Source organism: Eleutherodactylus coqui, unplaced genomic scaffold (assembly GCF_035609145.1).
Source record: "Eleutherodactylus coqui strain aEleCoq1 unplaced genomic scaffold, aEleCoq1.hap1 HAP1_SCAFFOLD_199, whole genome shotgun sequence".
NCBI lineage: Eukaryota > Metazoa > Chordata > Amphibia > Anura > Eleutherodactylidae > Eleutherodactylus > Eleutherodactylus coqui.
In genome coordinates, this window is record NW_027102579.1 from 85736 (window position 1) to 98451 (window position 12716).

At 38.4% G+C, this 12716-nt stretch overlaps 8 non-coding genes across 8 annotated transcripts; all 8 read left to right on the top strand.

Moving 5' to 3' along the window:
* The first annotated feature begins 482 nt into the window (after positions 1-482).
* Positions 483-555, top strand: TRNAT-UGU (transfer RNA threonine (anticodon UGU)). The gene has a single exon. It is a non-coding gene; the product is annotated as a tRNA-Thr (tRNA).
* Positions 556-2092: 1537 nt separating this feature from the next.
* Positions 2093-2165, top strand: TRNAT-UGU (transfer RNA threonine (anticodon UGU)). Its single transcript has one exon. It is a non-coding gene; the product is annotated as a tRNA-Thr (tRNA).
* A 1537-nt stretch (positions 2166-3702) lies between these two features.
* TRNAT-UGU (transfer RNA threonine (anticodon UGU)) lies at positions 3703-3775 on the top strand. Its single transcript has one exon. It is a non-coding gene; the product is annotated as a tRNA-Thr (tRNA).
* Positions 3776-5312: 1537 nt separating this feature from the next.
* Positions 5313-5385, top strand: TRNAT-UGU (transfer RNA threonine (anticodon UGU)). The gene has a single exon. It is a non-coding gene; the product is annotated as a tRNA-Thr (tRNA).
* A 2091-nt stretch (positions 5386-7476) lies between these two features.
* Positions 7477-7549, top strand: TRNAT-UGU (transfer RNA threonine (anticodon UGU)). Its single transcript has one exon. It is a non-coding gene; the product is annotated as a tRNA-Thr (tRNA).
* Positions 7550-9086: 1537 nt separating this feature from the next.
* On the top strand, positions 9087-9159 carry TRNAT-UGU (transfer RNA threonine (anticodon UGU)). Its single transcript has one exon. It is a non-coding gene; the product is annotated as a tRNA-Thr (tRNA).
* A 1537-nt stretch (positions 9160-10696) lies between these two features.
* Positions 10697-10769, top strand: TRNAT-UGU (transfer RNA threonine (anticodon UGU)). The gene has a single exon. It is a non-coding gene; the product is annotated as a tRNA-Thr (tRNA).
* Positions 10770-12296: 1527 nt separating this feature from the next.
* TRNAT-UGU (transfer RNA threonine (anticodon UGU)) lies at positions 12297-12369 on the top strand. Its single transcript has one exon. It is a non-coding gene; the product is annotated as a tRNA-Thr (tRNA).
* The last annotated feature ends 347 nt before the right edge of the window (positions 12370-12716 follow it).

A 12716-nucleotide genomic window follows, 5' to 3' on the forward strand; every position in this document is an offset into this window, starting at 1 on the left:
CTAAATATTCTAGTACATAAGATGCTTTTTAATGGTGAATTGATGTTACTACCAGCTTTCAAATCTGCTTAGGTTTTTTCAACAGGGTTCTATCAGAACATAACTAAAAGAAAAGATATGCACACATACTGGGCTGATGTGAGCGCTTTGCTTTTAAACCTGCAATTTGAATCAAGGAAGGAAAAAGTCCTTCAAAACTTTTTCTGTTCAACCCTCTGACTATTAAATCCTCAACTAATATAAAGCAGTGCTGCACCAGGGAATGAAAAACTGCTCCAGGCTTTATATTTCATCCCAAGAATTGGACTCTTAGCACGACCAAACTTTCTTTGAGTTTCGCAATTTTTTCGACTTGTGTATTTGAGGATGGCCGCATGATCTTTTCAGGAAGCATGGGTTCATTCCTACTTATGACATTCTAAGATTTTTGAAAAAGGAATATAGAATTGGTCAAAAATATTGTGGGACTGTTTCAAAATGCAGGCTTCATAGCTCAGGGGTTAGAGCACTGGTCTTGTAAACCAGGGGTCGTGAGTTCGATTCTCACTGAGGCCAAATTTTCTTAGTAAAGGCTATCGTGAACATCAAACCTTCTGAAAGTGGTTTTTGCCTATGAGAAAGCATCTTTCAACACTTTCTCTTTACAGCCCTCTGAATGCCAAAATCAAAAAGTCGAGATTTTATAGTCCTTTAATCTCACTTCAACAATTAAGCTCTTAACATGACCCAATTCTCTTCTGGTTGCAGAAAATTTTCATCGCCATGTAGGTCACTGTGACTGCATGCTCTTACCCTGGGAGCGAGACCTTGAATGCCACTTTACACAGGTGGGATATACCTTGAATGGAATGTGTTATCAGAACAATACCTATTGCTTGAATCAAAGTTTGATGTCACGCATAATTTTTAAATAATTTTAATGATTTGGGAAATTAAAATCTTGCAGTTTTCACTCTTTCCACCTAGCCCTATTATTCTGCTCTGTAGAAATCGCTTTTTAGTAGTGATCTGATTGTCATTACAGGCAGAATTACAAATATAGATAAAACCTTTTGTATTAATCAAAATGGATCACACCATTCACATTAGATCATGTGCACAACTCACTCAAACCTTTACTTGCAGGATTCCCTTAACACAGGTTAGCACATGCTTGGAGCACACTATCAGACGAACAATGCCTTCTCTCCCGTCTATTGTTTTGAAGCGCTTTTAGTTGCTTGCTTAGTCAAAAAAGATAAACCTTTTTTGTTGATGCTTACGATGATCTTTGGTATCTCACCAAAATCTGCAAGCTGCCGAATGGTTGAGCGGTCTGGGGGACTACGTTCAGGTTGTATGCTCTCCTGGACTTGTGGGTTCAAATACCGCTTCTGGCAGCTCAGTTTTGCTTAAATATTACCCAGGATGTTTTAGCAATTGCTACATGAAAATATTTTCAGAATAAAAAGACCTTCTGGTAAGAATGAAGAAAAAGGATTGTAGTGCCAAGCAGCACGAGGATTACCGAGGCATTAAGAACTGGGGCTTAACATCTTAGTCTAGGCTGATGGTGAAAAGAGCTGTTTTGGAACCATGTTAGTAGAACCAATGTGGCTGTTCTCAAGAAGCTAAATATTCTAGTACATAAGATGCTTTTTAATGGTGAATTGATGTTACTACCAGCTTTCAAATCTGCTTAGGTTTTTTCAACAGGGTTCTATCAGAACATAACTAAAAGAAAAGATATGCACACATACTGGGCTGATGTGAGCGCTTTGCTTTTAAACCTGCAATTTGAATCAAGGAAGGAAAAAGTCCTTCAAAACTTTTTCTGTTCAACCCTCTGACTATTAAATCCTCAACTAATATAAAGCAGTGCTGCACCAGGGAATGAAAAACTGCTCCAGGCTTTATATTTCATCCCAAGAATTGGACTCTTAGCACGACCAAACTTTCTTTGAGTTTCGCAATTTTTTCGACTTGTGTATTTGAGGATGGCCGCATGATCTTTTCAGGAAGCATGGGTTCATTCCTACTTATGACATTCTAAGATTTTTGAAAAAGGAATATAGAATTGGTCAAAAATATTGTGGGACTCTTTCAAAATGCAGGCTTCATAGCTCAGGGGTTAGAGCACTGGTCTTGTAAACCAGGGGTCGTGAGTTCGATTCTCACTGAGGCCAAATTTTCTTAGTAAAGGCTATCGTGAACATCAAACCTTCTGAAAGTGGTTTTTGCCTATGAGAAAGCATCTTTCAACACTTTCTCTTTACAGCCCTCTGAATGCCAAAATCAAAAAGTCGAGATTTTATAGTCCTTTAATCTCACTTCAACAATTAAGCTCTTAACATGACCCAATTCTCTTCTGGTTGCAGAAAATTTTCATCGCCATGTAGGTCACTGTGACTGCATGCTCTTACCCTGGGAGCGAGACCTTGAATGCCACTTTACACAGGTGGGATATACCTTGAATGGAATGTGTTATCAGAACAATACCTATTGCTTGAATCAAAGTTTGATGTCACGCATAATTTTTAAATAATTTTAATGATTTGGGAAATTAAAATCTTGCAGTTTTCACTCTTTCCACCTAGCCCTATTATTCTGCTCTGTAGAAATCGCTTTTTAGTAGTGATCTGATTGTCATTACAGGCAGAATTACAAATATAGATAAAACCTTTTGTATTAATCAAAATGGATCACACCATTCACATTAGATCATGTGCACAACTCACTCAAACCTTTACTTGCAGGATTCCCTTAACACAGGTTAGCACATGCTTGGAGCACACTATCAGACGAACAATGCCTTCTCTCCCGTCTATTGTTTTGAAGCGCTTTTAGTTGCTTGCTTAGTCAAAAAAGATAAACCTTTTTTGTTGATGCTTACGATGATCTTTGGTATCTCACCAAAATCTGCAAGCTGCCGAATGGTTGAGCGGTCTGGGGGACTACGTTCAGGTTGTATGCTCTCCTGGACTTGTGGGTTCAAATACCGCTTCTGGCAGCTCAGTTTTGCTTAAATATTACCCAGGATGTTTTAGCAATTGCTACATGAAAATATTTTCAGAATAAAAAGACCTTCTGGTAAGAATGAAGAAAAAGGATTGTAGTGCCAAGCAGCACGAGGATTACCGAGGCATTAAGAACTGGGGCTTAACATCTTAGTCTAGGCTGATGGTGAAAAGAGCTGTTTTGGAACCATGTTAGTAGAACCAATGTGGCTGTTCTCAAGAAGCTAAATATTCTAGTACATAAGATGCTTTTTAATGGTGAATTGATGTTACTACCAGCTTTCAAATCTGCTTAGGTTTTTTCAACAGGGTTCTATCAGAACATAACTAAAAGAAAAGATATGCACACATACTGGGCTGATGTGAGCGCTTTGCTTTTAAACCTGCAATTTGAATCAAGGAAGGAAAAAGTCCTTCAAAACTTTTTCTGTTCAACCCTCTGACTATTAAATCCTCAACTAATATAAAGCAGTGCTGCACCAGGGAATGAAAAACTGCTCCAGGCTTTATATTTCATCCCAAGAATTGGACTCTTAGCACGACCAAACTTTCTTTGAGTTTCGCAATTTTTTCGACTTGTGTATTTGAGGATGGCCGCATGATCTTTTCAGGAAGCATGGGTTCATTCCTACTTATGACATTCTAAGATTTTTGAAAAAGGAATATAGAATTGGTCAAAAATATTGTGGGACTGTTTCAAAATGCAGGCTTCATAGCTCAGGGGTTAGAGCACTGGTCTTGTAAACCAGGGGTCGTGAGTTCGATTCTCACTGAGGCCAAATTTTCTTAGTAAAGGCTATCGTGAACATCAAACCTTCTGAAAGTGGTTTTTGCCTATGAGAAAGCATCTTTCAACACTTTCTCTTTACAGCCCTCTGAATGCCAAAATCAAAAAGTCGAGATTTTATAGTCCTTTAATCTCACTTCAACAATTAAGCTCTTAACATGACCCAATTCTCTTCTGGTTGCAGAAAATTTTCATCGCCATGTAGGTCACTGTGACTGCATGCTCTTACCCTGGGAGCGAGACCTTGAATGCCACTTTACACAGGTGGGATATACCTTGAATGGAATGTGTTATCAGAACAATACCTATTGCTTGAATCAAAGTTTGATGTCACGCATAATTTTTAAATAATTTTAATGATTTGGGAAATTAAAATCTTGCAGTTTTCACTCTTTCCACCTAGCCCTATTATTCTGCTCTGTAGAAATCGCTTTTTAGTAGTGATCTGATTGTCATTACAGGCAGAATTACAAATATAGATAAAACCTTTTGTATTAATCAAAATGGATCACACCATTCACATTAGATCATGTGCACAACTCACTCAAACCTTTACTTGCAGGATTCCCTTAACACAGGTTAGCACATGCTTGGAGCACACTATCAGACGAACAATGCCTTCTCTCCCGTCTATTGTTTTGAAGCGCTTTTAGTTGCTTGCTTAGTCAAAAAAGATAAACCTTTTTTGTTGATGCTTACGATGATCTTTGGTATCTCACCAAAATCTGCAAGCTGCCGAATGGTTGAGCGGTCTGGGGGACTACGTTCAGGTTGTATGCTCTCCTGGACTTGTGGGTTCAAATACCGCTTCTGGCAGCTCAGTTTTGCTTAAATATTACCCAGGATGTTTTAGCAATTGCTACATGAAAATATTTTCAGAATAAAAAGACCTTCTGGTAAGAATGAAGAAAAAGGATTGTAGTGCCAAGCAGCACGAGGATTACCGAGGCATTAAGAACTGGGGCTTAACATCTTAGTCTAGGCTGATGGTGAAAAGAGCTGTTTTGGAACCATGTTAGTAGAACCAATGTGGCTGTTCTCAAGAAGCTAAATATTCTAGTACATAAGATGCTTTTTAATGGTGAATTGATGTTACTACCAGCTTTCAAATCTGCTTAGGTTTTTTCAACAGGGTTCTATCAGAACATAACTAAAAGAAAAGATATGCACACATACTGGGCTGATGTGAGCGCTTTGCTTTTAAACCTGCAATTTGAATCAAGGAAGGAAAAAGTCCTTCAAAACTTTTTCTGTTCAACCCTCTGACTATTAAATCCTCAACTAATATAAAGCAGTGCTGCACCAGGGAATGAAAAACTGCTCCAGGCTTTATATTTCATCCCAAGAATTGGACTCTTAGCACGACCAAACTTTCTTTGAGTTTCGCAATTTTTTCGACTTGTGTATTTGAGGATGGCCGCATGATCTTTTCAGGAAGCATGGGTTCATTCCTACTTATGACATTCTAAGATTTTTGAAAAAGGAATATAGAATTGGTCAAAAATATTGTGGGACTGTTTCAAAATGCAGGCTTCATAGCTCAGGGGTTAGAGCACTGGTCTTGTAAACCAGGGGTCGTGAGTTCGATTCTCACTGAGGCCAAATTTTCTTAGTAAAGGCTATCGTGAACATCAAACCTTCTGAAAGTGGTTTTTGCCTATGAGAAAGCATCTTTCAACACTTTCTCTTTACAGCCCTCTGAATGCCAAAATCAAAAAGTCGAGATTTTATAGTCCTTTAATCTCACTTCAACAATTAAGCTCTTAACATGACCCAATTCTCTTCTGGTTGCAGAAAATTTTCATCGCCATGTAGGTCACTGTGACTGCATGCTCTTACCCTGGGAGCGAGACCTTGAATGCCACTTTACACAGGTGGGATATACCTTGAATGGAATGTGTTATCAGAACAATACCTATTGCTTGAATCAAAGTTTGATGTCACGCATAATTTTTAAATAATTTTAATGATTTGGGAAATTAAAATCTTGCAGTTTTCACTCTTTCCACCTAGCCCTATTATTCTGCTCTGTAGAAATCGCTTTTTAGTAGTGATCTGATTGTCATTACAGGCAGAATTACAAATATAGATAAAACCTTTTGTATTAATCAAAATGGATCACACCATTCACATTAGATCATGTGCACAACTCACTCAAACCTTTACTTGCAGGATTCCCTTAACACAGGTTAGCACATGCTTGGAGCACACTATCAGACGAACAATGCCTTCTCTCCCGTCTATTGTTTTGAAGCGCTTTTAGTTGCTTGCTTAGTCAAAAAAGATAAACCTTTTTTGTTGATGCTTACGATGATCTTTGGTATCTCACCAAAATCTGCAAGCTGCCGAATGGTTGAGCGGTCTGGGGGACTACGTTCAGGTTGTATGCTCTCCTGGACTTGTGGGTTCAAATACCGCTTCTGGCAGCTCAGTTTTGCTTAAATATTACCCAGGATGTTTTAGCAATTGCTACATGAAAATATTTTCAGAATAAAAAGACCTTCTGGTAAGAATGAAGAAAAAGGATTGTAGTGCCAAGCAGCACGAGGATTACCGAGGCATTAAGAACCTATTATTCTGCTCTGTAGAAATCGCTTTTTAGTAGTGATCTGATTGTCATTACAGGCAGAATTACAAATATAGATAAAACCTTTTGTATTAATCAAAATGGATCACACCATTCACATTAGATCATGTGCACAACTCACTCAAACCTTTACTTGCAGGATTCCCTTAACACAGGTTAGCACATGCTTGGAGCACACTATCAGACGAACAATGCCTTCTCTCCCGTCTATTGTTTTGAAGCGCTTTTAGTTGCTTGCTTAGTCAAAAAAGATAAACCTTTTTTGTTGATGCTTACGATGATCTTTGGTATCTCACCAAAATCTGCAAGCTGCCGAATGGTTGAGCGGTCTGGGGGACTACGTTCAGGTTGTATGCTCTCCTGGACTTGTGGGTTCAAATACCGCTTCTGGCAGCTCAGTTTTGCTTAAATATTACCCAGGATGTTTTAGCAATTGCTACATGAAAATATTTTCAGAATAAAAAGACCTTCTGGTAAGAATGAAGAAAAAGGATTGTAGTGCCAAGCAGCACGAGGATTACCGAGGCATTAAGAACTGGGGCTTAACATCTTAGTCTAGGCTGATGGTGAAAAGAGCTGTTTTGGAACCATGTTAGTAGAACCAATGTGGCTGTTCTCAAGAAGCTAAATATTCTAGTACATAAGATGCTTTTTAATGGTGAATTGATGTTACTACCAGCTTTCAAATCTGCTTAGGTTTTTTCAACAGGGTTCTATCAGAACATAACTAAAAGAAAAGATATGCACACATACTGGGCTGATGTGAGCGCTTTGCTTTTAAACCTGCAATTTGAATCAAGGAAGGAAAAAGTCCTTCAAAACTTTTTCTGTTCAACCCTCTGACTATTAAATCCTCAACTAATATAAAGCAGTGCTGCACCAGGGAATGAAAAACTGCTCCAGGCTTTATATTTCATCCCAAGAATTGGACTCTTAGCACGACCAAACTTTCTTTGAGTTTCGCAATTTTTTCGACTTGTGTATTTGAGGATGGCCGCATGATCTTTTCAGGAAGCATGGGTTCATTCCTACTTATGACATTCTAAGATTTTTGAAAAAGGAATATAGAATTGGTCAAAAATATTGTGGGACTGTTTCAAAATGCAGGCTTCATAGCTCAGGGGTTAGAGCACTGGTCTTGTAAACCAGGGGTCGTGAGTTCGATTCTCACTGAGGCCAAATTTTCTTAGTAAAGGCTATCGTGAACATCAAACCTTCTGAAAGTGGTTTTTGCCTATGAGAAAGCATCTTTCAACACTTTCTCTTTACAGCCCTCTGAATGCCAAAATCAAAAAGTCGAGATTTTATAGTCCTTTAATCTCACTTCAACAATTAAGCTCTTAACATGACCCAATTCTCTTCTGGTTGCAGAAAATTTTCATCGCCATGTAGGTCACTGTGACTGCATGCTCTTACCCTGGGAGCGAGACCTTGAATGCCACTTTACACAGGTGGGATATACCTTGAATGGAATGTGTTATCAGAACAATACCTATTGCTTGAATCAAAGTTTGATGTCACACATAATTTTTAAATAATTTTAATGATTTGGGAAATTAAAATCTTGCAGTTTTCACTCTTTCCACCTAGCCCTATTATTCTGCTCTGTAGAAATCGCTTTTTAGTAGTGATCTGATTGTCATTACAGGCAGAATTACAAATATAGATAAAACCTTTTGTATTAATCAAAATGGATCACACCATTCACATTAGATCATGTGCACAACTCACTCAAACCTTTACTTGCAGGATTCCCTTAACACAGGTTAGCACATGCTTGGAGCACACTATCAGACGAACAATGCCTTCTCTCCCGTCTATTGTTTTGAAGCGCTTTTAGTTGCTTGCTTAGTCAAAAAAGATAAACCTTTTTTGTTGATGCTTACGATGATCTTTGGTATCTCACCAAAATCTGCAAGCTGCCGAATGGTTGAGCGGTCTGGGGGACTACGTTCAGGTTGTATGCTCTCCTGGACTTGTGGGTTCAAATACCGCTTCTGGCAGCTCAGTTTTGCTTAAATATTACCCAGGATGTTTTAGCAATTGCTACATGAAAATATTTTCAGAATAAAAAGACCTTCTGGTAAGAATGAAGAAAAAGGATTGTAGTGCCAAGCAGCACGAGGATTACCGAGGCATTAAGAACTGGGGCTTAACATCTTAGTCTAGGCTGATGGTGAAAAGAGCTGTTTTGGAACCATGTTAGTAGAACCAATGTGGCTGTTCTCAAGAAGCTAAATATTCTAGTACATAAGATGCTTTTTAATGGTGAATTGATGTTACTACCAGCTTTCAAATCTGCTTAGGTTTTTTCAACAGGGTTCTATCAGAACATAACTAAAAGAAAAGATATGCACACATACTGGGCTGATGTGAACGCTTTGCTTTTAAACCTGCAATTTGAATCAAGGAAGGAAAAAGTCCTTCAAAACTTTTTCTGTTCAACCCTCTGACTATTAAATCCTCAACTAATATAAAGCAGTGCTGCACCAGGGAATGAAAAACTGCTCCAGGCTTTATATTTCATCCCAAGAATTGGACTCTTAGCACGACCAAACTTTCTTTGAGTTTCGCAATTTTTTCGACTTGTGTATTTGAGGATGGCCGCATGATCTTTTCAGGAAGCATGGGTTCATTCCTACTTATGACATTCTAAGATTTTTGAAAAAGGAATATAGAATTGGTCAAAAATATTGTGGGACTGTTTCAAAATGCAGGCTTCATAGCTCAGGGGTTAGAGCACTGGTCTTGTAAACCAGGGGTCGTGAGTTCGATTCTCACTGAGGCCAAATTTTCTTAGTAAAGGCTATCGTGAACATCAAACCTTCTGAAAGTGGTTTTTGCCTATGAGAAAGCATCTTTCAACACTTTCTCTTTACAGCCCTCTGAATGCCAAAATCAAAAAGTCGAGATTTTATAGTCCTTTAATCTCACTTCAACAATTAAGCTCTTAACATGACCCAATTCTCTTCTGGTTGCAGAAAATTTTCATCGCCATGTAGGTCACTGTGACTGCATGCTCTTACCCTGGGAGCGAGACCTTGAATGCCACTTTACACAGGTGGGATATACCTTGAATGGAATGTGTTATCAGAACAATACCTATTGCTTGAATCAAAGTTTGATGTCACGCATAATTTTTAAATAATTTTAATGATTTGGGAAATTAAAATCTTGCAGTTTTCACTCTTTCCACCTAGCCCTATTATTCTGCTCTGTAGAAATCGCTTTTTAGTAGTGATCTGATTGTCATTACAGGCAGAATTACAAATATAGATAAAACCTTTTGTATTAATCAAAATGGATCACACCATTCACATTAGATCATGTGCACAACTCACTCAAACCTTTACTTGCAGGATTCCCTTAACACAGGTTAGCACATGCTTGGAGCACACTATCAGACGAACAATGCCTTCTCTCCCGTCTATTGTTTTGAAGCGCTTTTAGTTGCTTGCTTAGTCAAAAAAGATAAACCTTTTTTGTTGATGCTTACGATGATCTTTGGTATCTCACCAAAATCTGCAAGCTGCCGAATGGTTGAGCGGTCTGGGGGACTACGTTCAGGTTGTATGCTCTCCTGGACTTGTGGGTTCAAATACCGCTTCTGGCAGCTCAGTTTTGCTTAAATATTACCCAGGATGTTTTAGCAATTGCTACATGAAAATATTTTCAGAATAAAAAGACCTTCTGGTAAGAATGAAGAAAAAGGATTGTAGTGCCAAGCAGCACGAGGATTACCGAGGCATTAAGAACTGGGGCTTAACATCTTAGTCTAGGCTGATGGTGAAAAGAGCTGTTTTGGAACCATGTTAGTAGAACCAATGTGGCTGTTCTCAAGAAGCTAAATATTCTAGTACATAAGATGCTTTTTAATGGTGAATTGATGTTACTACCAGCTTTCAAATCTGCTTAGGTTTTTTCAACAGGGTTCTATCAGAACATAACTAAAAGAAAAGATATGCACACATACTGGGCTGATGTGAGCGCTTTGCTTTTAAACCTGCAATTTGAATCAAGGAAGGAAAAAGTCCTTCAAAACTTTTTCTGTTCAACCCTCTGACTATTAAATCCTCAACTAATATAAAGCAGTGCTGCACCAGGGAATGAAAAACTGCTCCAGGCTTTATATTTCATCCCAAGAATTGGACTCTTAGCACGACCAAACTTTCTTTGAGTTTCGCAATTTTTTCGACTTGTGTATTTGAGGATGGCCGCATGATCTTTTCAGGAAGCATGGGTTCATTCCTACTTATGACATTCTAAGATTTTTGAAAAAGGAATATAGAATTGGTCAAAAATATTGTGGGACTGTTTCAAAATGCAGGCTTCATAGCTCAGGGGTTAGAGCACTGGTCTTGTAAACCAGGGGTCGTGAGTTCGATTCTCACTGAGGCCAAATTTTCTTAGTAAAGGCTATCGTGAACATCAAACCTTCTGAAAGTGGTTTTTGCCTATGAGAAAGCATCTTTCAACACTTTCTCTTTACAGCCCTCTGAATGCCAAAATCAAAAAGTCGAGATTTTATAGTCCTTTAATCTCACTTCAACAATTAAGCTCTTAACATGACCCAATTCTCTTCTGGTTGCAGAAAATTTCATCGCCACTGTGACTGCATGCTCTTACCCTGGGAGCGAGACCTTGAATGCCACTTTACACAGGTGGGATATACCTTGAATGGAATGTGTTATCAGAACAATACCTATTGCTTGAATCAAAGTTTGATGTCACGCATAATTTTTAAATAATTTTAATGATTTGGGAAATTAAAATCTTGCAGTTTTCACTCTTTCCACCTAGCCCTATTATTCTGCTCTGTAGAAATCGCTTTTTAGTAGTGATCTGATTGTCATTACAGGCAGAATTACAAATATAGATAAAACCTTTTGTATTAATCAAAATGGATCACACCATTCACATTAGATCATGTGCACAACTCACTCAAACCTTTACTTGCAGGATTCCCTTAACACAGGTTAGCACATGCTTGGAGCACACTATCAGACGAACAATGCCTTCTCTCCCGTCTATTGTTTTGAAGCGCTTTTAGTTGCTTGCTTAGTCAAAAAAGATAAACCTTTTTTGTTGATGCTTACGATGATCTTTGGTATCTCACCAAAATCTGCAAGCTGCCGAATGGTTGAGCGGTCTGGGGGACTACGTTCAGGTTGTATGCTCTCCTGGACTTGTGGGTTCAAATACCGCTTCTGGCAGCTCAGTTTTGCTTAAATATTACCCAGGATGTTTTAGCAATTGCTACATGAAAATATTTTCAGAATAAAAAGACCTTCTGGTAAGAATGAAGAAAAAGGATTGTAGTGCCAAGCAGCACGAGGATTACCGAGGCATTAAGAACTGGGGCTTAACATCTTAGTCTAGGCTGATGGTGAAAAGAGCTGTTTTGGAACCATGTTAGTAGAACCAATGTGGCTGTTCTCAAGAAGCTAAATATTCTAGTACATAAGATGCTTTTTAATGGTGAATTGATGTTACTACCAGCTTTCAAATCTGCTTAGGTTTTTTCAACAGGGTTCTATCAGAACATAACTAAAAGAAAAGATATGCACACATACTGGGCTGATGTGAGCGCTTTGCTTTTAAACCTGCAATTTGAATCAAGGAAGGAAAAAGTCCTTCAAAACTTTTTCTGTTCAACCCTCTGACTATTAAATCCTCAACTAATATAAAGCAGTGCTGCACCAGGGAATGAAAAACTGCTCCAGGCTTTATATTTCATCCCAAGAATTGGACTCTTAGCACGACCAAACTTTCTTTGAGTTTCGCAATTTTTTCGACTTGTGTATTTGAGGATGGCCGCATGATCTTTTCAGGAAGCATGGGTTCATTCCTACTTATGACATTCTAAGATTTTTGAAAAAGGAATATAGAATTGGTCAAAAATATTGTGGGACTGTTTCAAAATGCAGGCTTCATAGCTCAGGGGTTAGAGCACTGGTCTTGTAAACCAGGGGTCGTGAGTTCGATTCTCACTGAGGCCAAATTTTCTTAGTAAAGGCTATCGTGAACATCAAACCTTCTGAAAGTGGTTTTTGCCTATGAGAAAGCATCTTTCAACACTTTCTCTTTACAGCCCTCTGAATGCCAAAATCAAAAAGTCGAGATTTTATAGTCCTTTAATCTCACTTCAACAATTAAGCTCTTAACATGACCCAATTCTCTTCTGGTTGCAGAAAATTTTCATCGCCATGTAGGTCACTGTGACTGCATGCTCTTACCCTGGGAGCGAGACCTTGAATGCCACTTTACACAGGTGGGATATACCTTGAATGGAATGTGTTATCATAACAATACCTATTGCTTGAATCAAAGTTTGATGTCACGCATA